This window comes from Thunnus albacares, chromosome 20 (assembly GCF_914725855.1).
Source record: "Thunnus albacares chromosome 20, fThuAlb1.1, whole genome shotgun sequence".
Taxonomy (NCBI): domain Eukaryota; kingdom Metazoa; phylum Chordata; class Actinopteri; order Scombriformes; family Scombridae; genus Thunnus; species Thunnus albacares.
This window is the reverse complement of record NC_058125.1, coordinates 16503957-16520728: the sequence shown is the minus strand read 5'-3', so window position 1 is coordinate 16520728 and position 16772 is coordinate 16503957. Positions and strand designations below refer to the sequence as shown.

The following is a 16772-nucleotide window of genomic DNA, read 5'->3' as shown; positions in this document are numbered from 1 at the left end:
CACCAGAGAAATAAGGAGGAATACAATTCAAATCTTTCTTGTCTTCAGTATCAAATAATCCAAGTGATTGTTTGTATTTCCATAGTTGCAATGTAAACAGGATTTGCTGGTATGTAAAGCAGCATGACATTTCATGGTACAGATTTGCCACAATGTAAACAAATGTAGGCTAGAAAAACTGAGCTCAGGTGTAGCCCACAGCTCAACCACTGACTCCATGGCAACATTACACTTCCTGTTTACATTACCAGAGCATGATGGGAACTGCAGTGCCAAAATTCAGAACAGATATATCAAAAATGGAAATAAGAAACAGAAGAAAACAGTAAGAGTGACGAAACCCACAACAATTAGCTTTTTATTTTTTTATTTATGTTATCAATAAATTTATAGAGTATCCTATGAACATGGTTCTTGTATCCCTGAGACACTGACACTCTCCTCTGTCTATTCATATAGATATTTGCTGTGTTGAACAACAGTGGAAGTAAAGACAAAGAAACAATTTCAAATCATATAAATCCTAGAAGATGTACCGTGATGTACCAGATGAAGGCATTTCTACACAGCTTAACTTAATCTGATCATAATAACACATAGTTTGCCAGGCAAAGACATGTAGCGACTATGTCACAAGCCTGAAAATTCAAACACTTGGTACAAACTTGGTATACTGGTGAATGTGCCTCTGAATGACCTGCAAGATTTCAGGATATGAAATGTGCATTTGTGGATAGACACAGCATGTAGGTGAGCAAAAAAAAAAAAAAAAAAAAAAAACATAGTGTAAGCACGTGTACTGCTGTCCCAGTGGTGACTTTAAATAACTCTTCTGTAAACACGTCCTGTCTGTTTCCTCACGTTCCCCCTGTCCGGTGGCTGCCAGGCTGTCCCGTTCTCAGCAGTGGCTTAAGGGGTGGAAATGAACAGTTACAGAAAGAAGCGATGGTTTCACACACATTAATAGTAATTATAAAAAATCATAACAACCACTGTTGCTGATGAATGCTAATGAATTGGGCAATGTTGTCTGGATGTAAACACACAGCGAGACATATGCAGACACGCTTCACACTCCTATTTATAGGTGCAGATTGCATAAGCTCGTTTCTAACAACAGGGTGTTCTCACTTTGTCAGTATCAAACAGAGAAAAGCTGTAACTGACCAGATTATTTTTACTCTCCCGCACACACACACACACACACACACGCACACATATATTGCACCCCTACTCCTTGGCAAACGTTGTGTGGCCCAACGGGTCCCACGGCTTACAAAAATGTTGACGGCGGACGCTATTTTTGACCATCTGCTCTAAAAGGAGGGCATGTTTGAGTCACAGACGCTGTGGTGTGAGGCTGCGCCCGTGATGTGCCTGGCATGTGGAGAGAGAGAGAGGGAGAGGGTGAGAGGGAGAAAAAGAGGGGGGAGAGAGAGAGAGAGAGAGAGAGAGAGAGAGAGATGGCCCTCCCGAGGGCCCAGCATCCTTCGTGTCACCATTGGCGTATGGCTGGTTTCACTAATGTGTGTTACATTAGATTTAAGAGTGATGGAAGGGGAGGGGTGACGAGGGGAGGGAGTGGTGGATCCTCCACATCTTGGACAAAGAACAAGAGAGAAGATATCCTTGTGCTTGACTCATGGTGTAAACATCGTCAGCGAGATGAAATAGTGTGAGGTCAGAAATGTCTTAACAAAAGTGGCTGTGTCTCATTCCACATCTCTGTCTCCACTCTCTCACTCGTGTGTGTGTGTGTGCGTGCGTGTGCGTGAGTGTGTGTGTGTGTTATTTGTGAGGTAGGAATGTGAAACCTAATCTGAGCTGTCCGGGGGGGTTGGGCACAGTGGGTTTCTTTTGGAGAATTACCCCTATGTGTTGCCACTTCTCACAGAGTTTATGACTTTTTTTGGTTAGGGAATTACTGCTATATATCTTTGTAAACTATTTCCATATTTACTCCTTTTTTCATATTATTTTGACTTGTTATGCTTGTCCCTGTGTTTTTGTGTCCTTATGATTCTGTACATACGATACAGTTCTTCAACAGCATGTGCACACTGCAGATAATTTCCTATCAAGTTATTTTTGTCTGTATTTAAAGTCATTTAAGATTTTTTAAATCTGTTTCGGATCAACTTGTTTCAAGTATTTTCTAAAATCAAGTTTCACTTTTTCTGGATTGTGTCAGTTGACTCGAACCAAGTTGATTGAAACATTCTTATTATTCCTTTTTAAGATTAAATTATAGCCAAATTTGACTTGATAAGATGTTGCTCTGCCAACTCACTCTTCTCTCTTTTTTAAAAAATATTTAAAAGCATCCATCTTCGAAATGCACTCTCCAATTATCAGCTGCAGCTGTTATCTTTAAGAATTACCACGCACTGTTGCCCTGTCGTTTCACTTGACCTTCAATATTTGAGGTCAAATGACATTAGGTCTAGGTTTGGGTGCTGCAGTTATCCAGCAGTCAATTCAAGTAACATACCTGATGTTAGGGCCTTGTCACTTCAATTACTGATAAATCCATGACACTTTGTGGATCTGTGTTTTTTTTTTTTTAAAATCCTTTGGCATCAGCTGATCTTGAGGAGCAAATTGAAAAAACAAATTACCCAAGGCTGCGTATCCTACGTCCTCTTTGTGTGGCATCGGCAGACACTTCCTTTTTGAGGAGGGAGGTGGAGACGATCATGTGAGCTGTAATTATATTTATGTTGGGTCCCATTCAATCCGTCACAGTAAATTTTGCTTGACTTGTCATATTGTAAATCATCACAGCGGATTAAATGCTGGTTATGAACTCAAAAGGCCAGGGAAAGATTCCTTTTTTTCTCTTGGTGATCGCTGTATTTGTTTGTTTTTGACAGGCTAGTTGTGATGATATTAGCCCTACAGTGTTTCCTGGATGTTTTCAATAAATTTTAATTGGGAGGAGAATGGGTAATGTCACCGGCGTTTGCTTTGAAGAAAAAAACCCTTTTCAAAAGAGCGGGCAGCCTTCCAAGAGAGGAAGAATGCCTCTGAAAGCCCCAGTGTTTCACAAGCCATCCTCCACTTTTTGTTTTCTTATTTGTCTGGGATCAAAGACGGCGATGAGCAGTGATGGAAAGTTTGACTCTGTTTCTGGCAAGTGGCGTCTTTTTTAAACTAGTGCAGCAGAAAGAAAAAAAAAAATCCTTTTGATTCATTTCAATCAGCTGCTCAATGCTGAAGCAGGAGAGACTTCTGGTGACGGATGAAAGAGTAATCGGTACCGCATGCTTCTCATACACTTGGTGTCCAAACTCAAATAGTGATTGACTGTACACTTGCTTGTAGCAGCAGCTCAGCTGACATGATATTATTCATAAATATCCTAATGATTAGTTCAGTCCCTCATTCATTAGTGAGTGGCACGAATCGTTACTCCCAAATCACTAAAAAGATTAGTTCAGAATGAATGAACTTTTCACGCAGCTCGTCCTTCCACCGCTTTCAGACAACAATACTATTGTTAGGCTTCATTTTATTCCCCCCCCCCCTCATGAATTTTCGGCAGTTAAATCAACTTACGGCAGCGAGTTGTCATACACGCGTTCTGCCACCTTGAGCACAGAGACGGGTGCGAGCCTCACATGTCTGAGCAGTTGCTTCATTTGTCTATAAAATCACTTGTTTGGAGAAGCCCTGAATGTTGCATCCCTACATTTGTATGCGAGTCACATCTACCCAAATAAAGCTTAAAAAATTTCCCTAATGTTCACTGCAGCAAAGTCGCATTTATTCATGCTACTGTCTATACCTGAAGACATAATTTCATCTATAATCTTTTATAGATGCTCTAACTTGCTGTATATTGTGGATTTTGAACATGCCAGGAGTTCTAAGAGGGAAAGTATGAATTATTTGTCATTACGTTTGCCGCTGATAGGAAATGTTTTGCATAATAAACAGCCAAGACAACAAGTGAAAATTAATGAGCAATATTTTTCAAAGATATAGTTTATGATGCATGTGGTGTGCTGTTTGCTGATGACTAAAAAAAAACCCACACTATTCTCTTTGGGATGATTGTCAACCATCAATTTTCATAATGCCATTGTTCGCCTACTGAGTATTTGTTTTCATTAATCTCCACAGTTTGTATTGTCATGTTAATTTGCTCTACAAGAGTCTCACTTCAGTCTGAAATTTTAAGAACAATGAGGATGAAAGCCAAGAAAGCGAGGCTCATATGAGTGGAGTAGGATATTGGAGAGGAGTAGTCTAGACTTAGCTGAACTCCCAAAGCTTCTTTTTTAATATTTAGCTCCTGTCAGTTAAAATCAAAAAGTTTCTCACTTTCTCCAAAGCTCGGAGAGAGGAGGAGGAGGGGGGGGGGGGGGGGGGGGGGGGGGGGGGGGGGGGGGAACTGCTTCACGGGTGAAAGCCCTTGCACATGAATATTTAATGGTTGCATTTTAACCAGAGTCATAAAATCCAAGAGGATGTGGCTGAAAAGAGAGCAGTGAGGAGTGTGCAAAGTAGGCTACATTGTTTCTTTATAGTCTGAACTGGATGTCTGAAAGTCATGTAACTCTTTTTCTGGCTGCACAGTGAATCAAATATGTGGATTGTGTCGGGCTAATTTAAAGCCCAGGCTACGTTTAGCGACGTGTTGCAGCCTGTTTTTGCAGGGTAAGCTGCTTGTTCGACAGCAGGATGAGGAAATCTTGGACCTTAAGGGGCTAAATTGAAAATGTTTCATTTTGACACTTCCTCAGTGCACTCAGGAAAATGGATTTGATACACTTAATCCATTTGGCCAATTGACCAGATTCAGAGGCAACATCTATTCAATGCACATCAATTTCAGCTTAATGGAGTTTGAGCCAAAAAACATGAGGATATCGGTGGATATTTAATATGCAACCTCTCCTTCTTCTTCTTCTTCTTCTAGTCTTGTCATGCATTTTTAAAATTCTGTTCAGCCCTCCGCTGAGCCAGACTTGCAGCAGACAGACACTGAGCTGATTGTTAAGTTTGATAAAGCTCTGTATTTTTGCTTGGCAAGGTTATTTTCGTGTATGTAAGCTTTGCTTCACCGAGGTAATCATTTGTCATCCAACATTGAATCAAGTTAAATGGACTCATAAATTGCAATCACTTAACTCAGCCCAACTATTATGTTTAATATTGCTTTGTGGAAAAGGTCAGCCGGCAGTGGATCAGGTTCCAGCAACACAGATAATTCAGCTGCCTTTTATGAGTCTTTTCAAGCTCCGGAAAAATTAGCCACCATGCAACTGACTGTACTTATGAGCGGCAGCACAGGATATGCAGCGGCTACTGTTTATGTTTTCTATCCTTAGATATCCTTAATGCAGTGTTTAAAGTGTGTGGTTGGCAGGTTGCAGATAAACCACAGTGGATGCCCTTAAGGGAAACACAATAAAAGGCTTTCCCCACTGAAAGGTCCAAAGTGCAGTTGTCCACTCTGCATGGCAACAATGGAGCAGTTGTGCAAACGGAGCCATCAGTTGTGCTGGCAAGCCTGGCAAACCAGCTTATCAGGAGGCAGGGTGCACTGAGCAGTGGGTGGGGTGATGGTGGTGGTGGGGGTGAGAGGAGGTTAGAGTGCATATGTGTGTGTGTGTGTGTGTGACTTTGTGTAGTGCTCAATGGTACACAACCTCTCAGTTCATTTGGAAGCTGGGAGCTTGCTGAGGCTGCAGAGACACAGCTGGGGAGGGATCTCCCCATGGCCCCTTTGTGTTCACGTTTTATTGACATTGTTTATATGCTTCTAACCAACTGCATTAAAGGAATACTCAACCAAAAATCTGTCTTTTATGAGTGTCAAGTACTCACTGTCTATTAGAACTGCTCAATATAGAAGCTTAAATAAGAATATTTACTAAACTGAATTACAGATTGACAACAAAAAATGCCCATGTTACCACAATAGGATTCCACTGAATGCTGATAAGTGGTAATACTTTTATCAGCAGGAAGTTAATATTAACTGAATATTAGAGCTGCAATGATTTGTCGAAAAATTCTCAAAATTCAAGCTTCGCAAATGTGAATATTTTCTGGTTTCTTTAGTTTTCTGTGACAGTAAACTGAATATCTTTGGGTTGTGGACTGTTGTCCGGGACAAAAGCAAAAACAGTGATTGACATTTTATAGACCAAACAACAGATTGATTTAGGGCTGCAACTAACGATTATTTTCATTATTTTCGTTGATCAGCTGATCAGTTGATCATTCCAGCTCTAAATCGAGAAAATAATTCATAATGAAAATTATTGCTAGTTGCAGCCCTACTACAAATGATTGTACAGGTATATTTGGTGGAGAAGAGTTCTTTGACAGAGCTTTCAAAGAATCCAAGCAGCATGAGGATTCTTCTGGACAACTAATCTCCTACAAACATACACATGACATTAAATCTTAGTTAAACAATAACAAAACTTAGCACATAAGGAGGAGGATGGGATGGTGGAAGGAGCCCCAGAAGAAGGTTATAATGGCTGCGCTCTACACCTGTATGAATATAACTGGGCATTCATCAGCTAATCAGCTGGTAGCCAAACAGCTGTGCATGAACCACTGATGAAGCATGAATGAAGCAGCTGATGACCAACAGCCGATGCATGTATGACTTCAGCGCTTTGTCCGAACTAACGCTATGCTCCGCCGAATTATCGTCCAACCTGCTAGCTTGAACTGTGGCTCTGAAAAGCGTGTAGCTTATTCTCCATGTGAAGGATGACACTACAGACTTTTAGAGCCACCTTTCAAGCCTACAGGCAGTGAATATTTGATATTCAAATGATGAAGTATTCCTTTAATCCCCTGAACTGAAATAGTACTGACGTTAAATGGCTCTAACTGGACAGGTCCAGTGGATAAGGGTGGCGAGGACTATCTCAGTGTCAATATTTGCATTGCTTTTCCTATCACAGTAATACATTTACTACTGTCTGCCTTTTTGTGTAAAAACTGCATATGCAGTACCAGATGAATCCTCGCCCCTCTCTCACATAGGAGCGAATATAAGCACCGCAGTTTGTTGGTGGCAGATATTTTTTTCTTCCTCAGAGTTGTTTGAGGTGTTGGAGGAATGCGTTGTGTGCTCAGAGAGTTTATTCACTTGCAAGATAGTCTGTAGTGCTTTCACTGCATTTCCTTTGGGACACAACAGTTGGCAAAAAAAAGAAGTCTCAAGGTGCCTGTGTTAGGCTTCAGATGTGACTCTGGGTTGGTAAATATTTAGAGAGCAAACATTTTGATACCAGCAGGGATTATAGTAGAGGGAAACATGTTTTTCTAAGAATGTAAATGTCAGCATATTGCAAGGCATAATGCTACATATTTTTTATTTTAATTCCAGTCTCAAAAAAAACAGCAGTTTAGCTGCTTCAATCCCACAGAGGAAATCTGATTGTTTTTCCAAGTCCAGGTTATTTTGATGTAGCTCGCCTACTGAAACTCATTCTCTTTGTTGGAAAACCATCCAATTAATCAGCAGGGATTGTTACCACCCACAAACAACCAACATATTTGTTCTGCTGCTTCACCTTGTTGGCTTTGTAGAGGGAAGGTGCCAAAGGTGGATGTTAAACATGTCAAGTGCTATCTGCCTCATTTACTTGGCCACTGAATATTCATGGGCCTTGATACCGGTGTCAGCCTTCAGCCAGCCGTGCAGAGAACCAGCAGCAGCCTCTACAGTCATCAAACAAGCTTGATCCTCCGACATGCGACTCCTTCCATCCTCATGTCTTCCCAGAGATCCTCTTTCATGTCAGATTTTCATTTGTTTTCTAATAAGGTGGTGATTTCACCAAAAGCTGACAATTGTTTCCTGTTCCAATTTGCGCGGCGTGCGAGGGGTGCCGCGCCGTGCCGCGCCGCTCCTCGCTCTGAGGCTCTCTGGGACGCGTCAGTGAAGGCACCCCGCGAAGAGGAAGAGGATGGAGGGAGGTGAGCGGGTATAACCCCATGTTCTGCAGTCATGCCCATTTACTCCCCCTGACACCTCCGGGGACGCGCTCTGACCTCTGCAGGGACCTCGCTCCCTCTTTACTCTCACTCATGCGTTTCCTCTCTGCTCCGAGGAAACCGCACCAAATTCCTTGTGCATTACAAGAGCTTTTCGGGAGGCCCCCGTCGCCGTTCGGCCTGGTCTAGACTGGCGTGACTGTTGTTTGGCAGCTTCGGCGAGCTGCGGTGTGGGGTCAGGCTCACTTAGCATGGCAGCGGAGATTGCAGCGGTTGTCTCATTAAATATATGTTTCCTGTGTTAACATAAAAAGCTCATGCTCCTTGTTGTTCCTTGCCTCAGATGAAAGGCAACCTCTGCAGACTGTAAACCTTCAGAGCCTGACAGTGTCAACATAATGTCGTAGATTAATAATTTGCAGCATGTTGCAATGAGATTTGGGTATGGGTGGAAGAAGAATTTAAGTTAGGTAAGGAAAAGTAGCAACACCACAGTGTTGAGATACTCCATTACAAGTTGACTTAGTTGAATTTTTGGCCACTTGGTGGCATCGCAAAAAGCCGCAAGCTCATCATAGCTTTAAAAAAGCTTTAAATTAAAGTTTTCAGCTATATCAGCAGTATCAGTAAGTAACGTGTTTCTTATTTTCTTGGCTTTCTGTTCGTCTTTTCTGTTGGTAATAAAATGGATTTTGGTTAAAATGATCTGCGGCGTTCACTGGAGGAGTTTTCCTGATGAAATTAAGAGCTAACTAAAAGCTCAAAACACGTTACACTGGATGAGGACGTATTTTTCACAAGCTGTCCCTATTGATAGCTTATTATTTGTCTATTACGCATTAATAAATGATTTATTAACCCTGAATAAAGTCAAAGTTAAAGCTCACCTACTGAAACTCTAATTTTTAAACAATTTATGAAGTATGTCCTATATGAAAATGGTATGCAGAATTTTAATGTTGTAGCTGATTGAGGTTTAGCTAATTTTAACTTGTATCAATACATCTTTTTTATAATTTGATTATATGTAAAATACTAGTGTGAGAAATAACTAGAAACTGTAGTTTTCAGACAAAGATTCAGACAATATTTCCCTCTACAATGTAGTGGAGAAAAAGTAGAATAAAATGGAAATACTCATGTAAAGTACAAGTACCCTTACATTCACTAGAGTAAATGTATTTAGTTACTTTCCACCACTGGATTTGTGAGAGGAGGAGTGAGAGAGCCTGAGTGCAGGCTTTAAGTCCTGATACGTGAGGGTTTGGCTGCAGCAGAGGAAATTTCATCTCCTGTCATCTCCCTGTTGATTAGTATTGATTGGTTGGTCTGAATTGGCCTCTTCAATGGAAGTTGCATCAAATAATCCCTCATTCTAGTTTCCCAAATCCATTGTTAGGGCTGGGGAACGATTGCATCAGTGGCTTTTTCGAGCGCGGCAGCGGCAAGCTGAAACATTTCCTGCGGGGGTCATAAAAAAAAAGAAGGGTTTTCTAGCCTCAGTGTTTTACCTCTTAATGAGACTTGGGAAAAGTTGACCTACCGAGTAATTGTGACAAACATAGCCGAGGGGGAGCTGAGTGTTGCCCTGCCTCCTTTTGACTGTGGTGGTTAAAAAAAAAAAAAGCAGCTCATCGCACCTGTGGTTTGTATAGACATGAATCTTTTTCCCAGACAAAACGAGGAATTCGCTGCAGCTTGGAAAGGTCCCCCCTGTGGTGCATGGATGACACGGTCTGCTGTGCTGCTGCTGCTGCTGCTGCTGCTGCTGGTTGGCTTTCGACAGGGGCAGCTTGAGTGTAATAATGAAATGGAAAAGTTCCAGCGCAGTGAACACTTGCACGCAGAAGGTAATTGGAGATTGCCACCGAAGAACTCTGCACGATATGCTTTCAATGCCGCTCCTCAGAGAGACAGACCGCGAAGTTTGATTATGTTTGCTGTTACCCAAACGACGGCTGTAGTCGAGCAAAATGGGATACTGTTCAGACAGGGTGCAAGGTGAGAAGGCGGTGGCTCAGGCTTAATGCGCATTCGTATTTTTATCTATTTTACTATAAAAGTGGCATAGACGTTATTATATATCTCATGAGGTGTTTTCAAAACACAAGGACACATGCAGGAGCCAGCACAAACAGGTTCTTACATCCCATTCTTAATTTATGAGACCTGAGTGTTGCGTATTTAATGATTGACAGGTTACAGATTGCTTGGGATCCCCCACAAGTTCGTAGCATTGTTGATCGTTTTCGAGAGCAGGTGTTTGAGGCTCATGCAAGCTCCTTTAATTAAGAATAAAGACTTCAGATTGTGGTTCTTTTGCCACTTCAAGTCTGATTTGACATTGGAGGATCGGAGTGTTTTTCAATGGAAAGCAGATGAATGATTGATAAGAGAAGCAAAGCTGCTTCAAGTCCTGCTCTGAGGACATTAATAATGAAGGGTACTTTGAGCACTTCAGTGGCATATGGAAGACAAGAGATTTCATCACCTCTTGAATGTAACACTACCATTTTATTTAACTTTCTTCATTATTATTGTTTTCATCATACTTTCTTTTGTATTTTCAGTAATTGTTTTATTTCATTTTTCTCAAACTACGGACACAGGGGGCAGATCTAACCCGAGAAGAAATTTCATAGGGTCCTCCATGTTTAGAATTTATTGTTAAATCAGTTTTTCATTTTTTTATACCTTCCATTCAGATTTATTTACCTCGTGCCCAATTTCTCCGCACCGACGGGCTCATTTCCCTCCACAAGGTTGTACTCAAGTTGGTGCTCAACGCTTGACTGTTCACTTTTGAGTCATGAGTGCCAGAGGTGCCAAAACACATAAAAGATGTTGGAAAAAGGGGGGAAAAGGAAGACGAGGAGATGTTTTTTGGCAGTGTTCTTGTTCTGTGAAGCTGCCTCTCCTGTCTGCGGTGTAGATCCTGCTGCTCAGTGTGTGCTTGTCAGGCTCCATGTCATCCTGCCATTGTTCAGGCCAGAAATCAGCTCAGACTCCCATTGTTCTACACTCAGATCTGCAGCTACATAGTGTTCTGCCCAGTACTTCTGCACTTTGTCATGTTTGTGAAATAGAGTGATAATAAGAGGTCGCCACGGGTTCTGCTAGTACTACTATCTCTTTGTGGTCTGTAAGTTACATCAAATCCTTCAAATTTGCCCTAATTAGTTAACACATTCATCTTATTTGGGCTTGAAGTGTCATTGTTGTGTAAGAAAAAAAAAAAAGGCCTAAGCTTTTCCACAGAGTGGAGGCACAAGCATCTCCTCTCCCACTGGAAACTCTAGCCGGATCTTGACAGTAAAGGAAGACATGTCTCAAAGTGGATCAAAGTAATTCCTCCCTTCCCCCTGTCTAAACGGAGCAACATGTTGACATGGTCCCAGTCACAAGCTCAGTCGTTTGTGGAAGAGAGTGGCGGAGGATTCCTCCGGCTCGTGGGAAAGCATTCTGGCTGAAAAGACGTCCTGACATTTGTTTCCCAAACAGTGTTTGTATGGCTTCGTGTTAAGGGACAGTGAGGAGTTATGGCTGTTCAATGGGTTTTTCTGTTGTGTCGGGGTGTTGATGCAGGCCGACTTCTCTTATGTGCGTCTTTCATGTGGTTTTACCTTTTGAGGTACCCAACTTAACACTTTCACTTTGCCGCTCCGTCTCTTCAGGCCGCCCAAGCTGTGTGTCCCATTCAATGGCAGCGCAGCACGGTCGCTCGACAGGCTACAGCAAGTAACCTTTAGTTCAGAGGGAAAAATTGTTTTTCTCAGTAAGACGTTCATTCTTCTGTCACGTACTCTTCTCAGCCCCGGCAATATTCTCTCTTACACTGTAGTCATGAAGTGCTCTCACATTGGGTAAAATAAATTATTATGTTTGTATTAAACCCTGCAGAGTGTTGCTTGATGCCATGAGAAAAATGCAATGTGTCACTTACTGTATATTTGTTGAATTCCCACTGGACTGACAACAGAGAAGCAAAGTGGGAGGAGTTAAATTGGGTATCCAGGATTGTGAAAAGTAATTTTCTGCATCGACAATGTTAGTGACCGGCAGTCAGCCACTTCCAATACATTCGAAAATATCTTGTTCTGTCATAAAAAGTTAAGGGCATAAGCCTGTGTATGTAAACTTAAGGACAAGGGTCAACTACAACTCCCAAGGAGCATTTAGGAGAGAGATATCTAGTCACTAAGTTTAAAATTCTGTTGCATGTGCGGATAATGGTAAACTGATCACTAACAATTATGTATTGGTATATTCAGCTTTTTTAAACAGTCCCCTCATATCGCCAGTTTTGGATGAATTCAGCAACTGTGTTCAGCAATGTGTTCTCTATTTGCTAAAGCTCTGATTCGTGACTGGCTTCCTCTCCATGGCAACGGCAGCTGAGGCTGATGGGTATTGTATTATTTAGAGCATAAAAGTAATTCAATTTGACAGCCATTACAAAAACCTGTAGTATTGTTGAATTATCCAGAACACGTCAAGGATTTTAAGAAATACATTTTTCTTTCTCTTTTTGAGATATAATTGAATTTTAATTTAACTAGCATCCTAGTCAGTTTGATTGACATCTTGTATCACTTCCTGTCAGATGCAAAACAGCAAAGTACATTGATTTCTTGTGTACTACCTGCAAAATTATTATCAAATGAAAATTACAAGAGCTAGGCCAATAAATTGGCCGATATAAGCTTACAGTAGATATACCATATTGCTGTGTATGTCGGCCAACGAACATGTATGGAAATGCCAAAGATATGTTTGACTTTATTTAGAAACAGTGTCTCAATTGCAGAGTTTTTCCACCAAATCAATTTTTCTACTGTAAAATTTCATGTAACAATATTGGTATCAGCTTCAAAAATCCATTGTTGGTTGGGCTCAATAAAAGACTATATAGCACACACTATAGACTATTAGCATGTATGTGGACACAGCTTATGTGAGTGTTTTGGATCTTTACGTCCTCCTAATTCAAGATAACTACTAAGGAACTGTTCGAATGTGATCTGCATTTGATTGAATTCTTAATTTGTCCTTGATTCATAATGAGTGTGTAAGAGCATATGGCTCTGGTGTCTGTAATGGCCTGCCGGATTCTGAAGTTTTTGCTCCAATAAACCGCCAGACATTTCTCAGCTAGCGTTGCCTTCGCTGTGACACATGAAGAGACCGCAGATGAGAATCACCTGTCTGTGTTGAGCCCGGGGAAGCAGAGCCCATCTCCTCTCAAGGCAGGTTGTCACCGCAGCTATTAAGACTAATAGCGGCAGCCTGTGATAAGCACAGTTAGCTGAATTCATGACCCGAGTGGCCAGAGCGGCGAGATCATTTCCACTTGTGTGTTTTTCTGCTGATGCGTTTAATTTTTATCCTGTCCAGCAGTGTGACACAAGAGGTAAACCAGAGAGTGCCAGAAAGAGAGGAAAATAGAAAGAGAGTGATGGAGCCTTGGGTGAAATATTGATTGGTACAATCCAGGCTGAAAGCACTGCAGCAACAGAGGTACATTATATTCTCTCATATGACAAATAAAGTCATCTCTGTAGTGTTAATTGCGTAAGACTCACTCTTTTTTTGTCACCAATTTCCATTTTAGGCTGATGCTCTTATTCAATGCAAATCACATTTACAACATTCTCGTCTCCATGAATTGCACATGAAGAAAGAACCAAGTTGAGTTCTAACAGTGGGCCACTTTACCCTAATTACACAATTACATATTCGTCCACTTAATCTCTACAGAGGTATCTGGCCTTACAGAGTTTTTGTTTAATTTGCCCAAGTCTCTTAGGTATCTATTGCCACCCGAATACTATGGAGATGAATGGAATTTGATTTGTGATGTTCAAAGCAATGAAAAATTTTGGCTTTTCGACAGCAATGTATGTTTCTAGAAACAATGTCTCAGGATAAGTCACGGATCTCGCTGCAGACTGTTTTCTGTGGGACTAAACAAGAACTAAACCTGTTTGCACATTCCTGTTTGGGTTTCCTCTGTATCTGAAGAACCGTGAAGATTAGGCAAATTAGTAACAGATTAAAAAATGATGGCTTTGTTCAAGAAGAAGAAACAACAATGACATTTGAGTAGATGTTGCAAAGATGACTTCCAGGAATGGAAAGGGATTGAGAAAGCCAGAGCACCTGTCTCCAAGTAGAGACAATTTATTGAGCGTTTTATGGTTATATAACTGCTTTACTTTGTATTTAAACAATTAGAAAGCTGTTCCTCTTCCTCATCTCCAAAAAAGCCCTATGGTCCTTCCTATTCCTTCCTTCATACCTTCCTTTGTTGGAAAAACATCTTTTTTTTCTGTGATTTGGCTGAACAGACCCTTAAAATCAACATGATTGCCTATATTCTGTGTTTATAAGATAAGGCACCCCTTTACCTTTCCCTCTTCCACCATACCTCCCTGTAAAACCCAGCCAGATAATTGTAGAGCATCAGATGTGTGCTCCCCTTCCCTGCCCCCCCCCCCTACCCCCCCTCCTTGCTGCCACCACATGGCCGGTATTAGCCGATTTCCTGGAGATCACTGGAGGATGCCGTCGGAGCACTTGTGTTCCTCTTTCTCCCTCATTCGCTCTGCGTAGAGTGGCCCGCTTAATGCATTGTAATGGTTGACCATTATTTACGCAGGGGATAAACAAAGAGAAGCGAGGAATTGATGGAGTAATCCACTCTCGTAGTCATTAGGCATTGAGATGGAGGAGCTGGTGGGAGCAGCCTCCTGCTTATGCCTCTCGAGTCGAGCAGCTAATGGAAATGGGACTCATTAAGACACCTTATACTCCGACGCACCCAAGATCATGAGCAATTGCTAATTGATTGTCGTTAGCGTTCTCGCAATGAGACGCTCTGCCTGTTTTCTCATTTGTTATGAACGGCTTTGTTTTCTTCCCCCCGTCTCCTTCACTTCATTATTGATGTTACTGTTTTTCTTTCTCTTTCTCTTCTGCCTTTTGCCTCTAGAGTCCTCAGCAACTGAGTCATCTTAACGCTGCTATACCTGGTTAGCTGCAACAATCACAACCTTGAGAAACCCCATTTGGACAATTCTGTATGTAATCTATAGTATTTCCTATGATTGGATGTTTTAAAAATCAATATTCTAGACACATTAATTGCTGCATGTGCATGAAACACACATGCCAAAGGCTAGTGTAAAAGAGCAGATGTAGAAAATGTGCTTCAGCCAGCATGGTCATGGTTGAATAGCAGGGAGAGGCAGGTCTCCCTGTGATGCTTCGCTTATTGGCTCTGGAAATTCCTTCCTCTTTCCTCTGGAACCAGCACATTGTGTTCATCTCAGCCTTTAATCATTTTTTCCCTCCCAATAGTAATGTGCTCTCTTTCCCCTCCCTGGATTCCTCTGTGTATATGCCCCCCCCCCCCCCCCCCTCTCTCTCATTGCTTTTTCTTTTTCCTTATTACGAGAAGGAGGAAGAAAAGATAAGGGAGGGAGATGAAGAAAAGGGCTGAAAATGCAAATACAGGTCCGTAGTTCTTTCTTGTGACAGATCAGGCCTCATTACACCCACCTCTCTTTTCCAATTGGCTCAGGACGATCCCTCTGTCTTGCTTGTCTCCATTACATTAAGAAGCCTTTCACCTCTTGTAAACCCTCCTTTGCTCCCGGTCCAGTGAAACAGTGAGAACAAACAGCCAGGTGACCAAAGAGGGATCTCTGGCTGCAGGGCACGGGATTTGTTTTGCAGACGAACCGGGACAGAGAAGGGGAGGTAGGGGGGCATCATTTATATGTCTGTGGTCAGACGGTGCAGTGTTTCTTTGCTTCAGCGCTCTGCCAGCAGCCTACACCTCTATCTCTATCTGCCTCGTGGGAGTTGCTACCACCTTCTCGCTCTGATAGGGGAAGACTGGAAACAAAGGAAGAAAAATACAAGCACCCTCTTGGGCTGCTCTTGCTTTTGAAACAAGATATACTGTAGAGAAGGGAGGAGAAGGAGAAATAATATTGAAACCATCAATTATAAGACTCACATGAGCATCAGATCACCACTTTGAACTAGAAAGGTATTTAAAGTGAAATTCTAGTTTCATACAACCAGTTTACCCATATAACAGTAGTAATAACGAGCTAGCTGAGAGCTATTTACCCTCTTAAATAACTCTTTATTGAATGAAATGATGCCAAATCCAGAGAACAAAATACCAGGGGGAGTAAATGACACTCTGAGAGCTGTTCTGATTGACTGGTTGGCTAGCATGTTAGCCATTAGCTCAGCAGCTAAGCCTCAAGTGCCGTATATTTCATTCAAACTGTCAACATCCATCACAACTTACAAGCTGACTTCCTGGTGCTGACTTTGACCCACTGTACTTGCCGTAGTTGTGCGCTCACTGACTATGATTATTACTAATGTTTTCGGTGCACTCACTTTAAGTCTTACCTGTAAATAAAGTGGTTTACATTAGGGCTGCAACTAACTAATTATTTGATCGATATTTTCTCGATTAATCGATTAGTTGTTTGGTCCATAAAATGTCCGAAAATGTTCACTGTTTAAAGGTGCAGTGTGTAGAATTTAGTGGCATCTAGTGGAACAGACTTGGCAGAAATTGAATATAATATTCACAAAAAAGGTGTATTTGTGTATTTATTAGTGTATAATCACCTAAAAATAAGAATCGTTGTGTTTTTGTTACCACTTCCATTGATAAACGCTATCATACACGCTTGGAAACAGAAGGGGAGGGGTATTCAATTGATTGCAATTTGCAACCTCACCGCTAGATGCCACTGAAATCTACACAC

General features: G+C 41.5%; 1 protein-coding gene across 3 annotated transcripts in view; it reads left to right on the top strand.

Moving 5' to 3' along the window:
- LOC122970984 (zinc finger MIZ domain-containing protein 1-like) overlaps nt 1-16772 on the top strand; it is a 117652-nt gene that overhangs the window by 7301 nt on the left and 93579 nt on the right. The window contains exon 2 of one of the 3 annotated variants that reach the window (XM_044337403.1): nt 14966-15053. The exons of the other annotated variants lie outside the window; for them this stretch is intronic. The gene's annotated coding sequence lies outside the window, so the exon portion shown is untranslated. The remainder of the gene's footprint in view (nt 1-14965; nt 15054-16772) is intronic. 3 annotated transcript variants of the gene reach the window in all.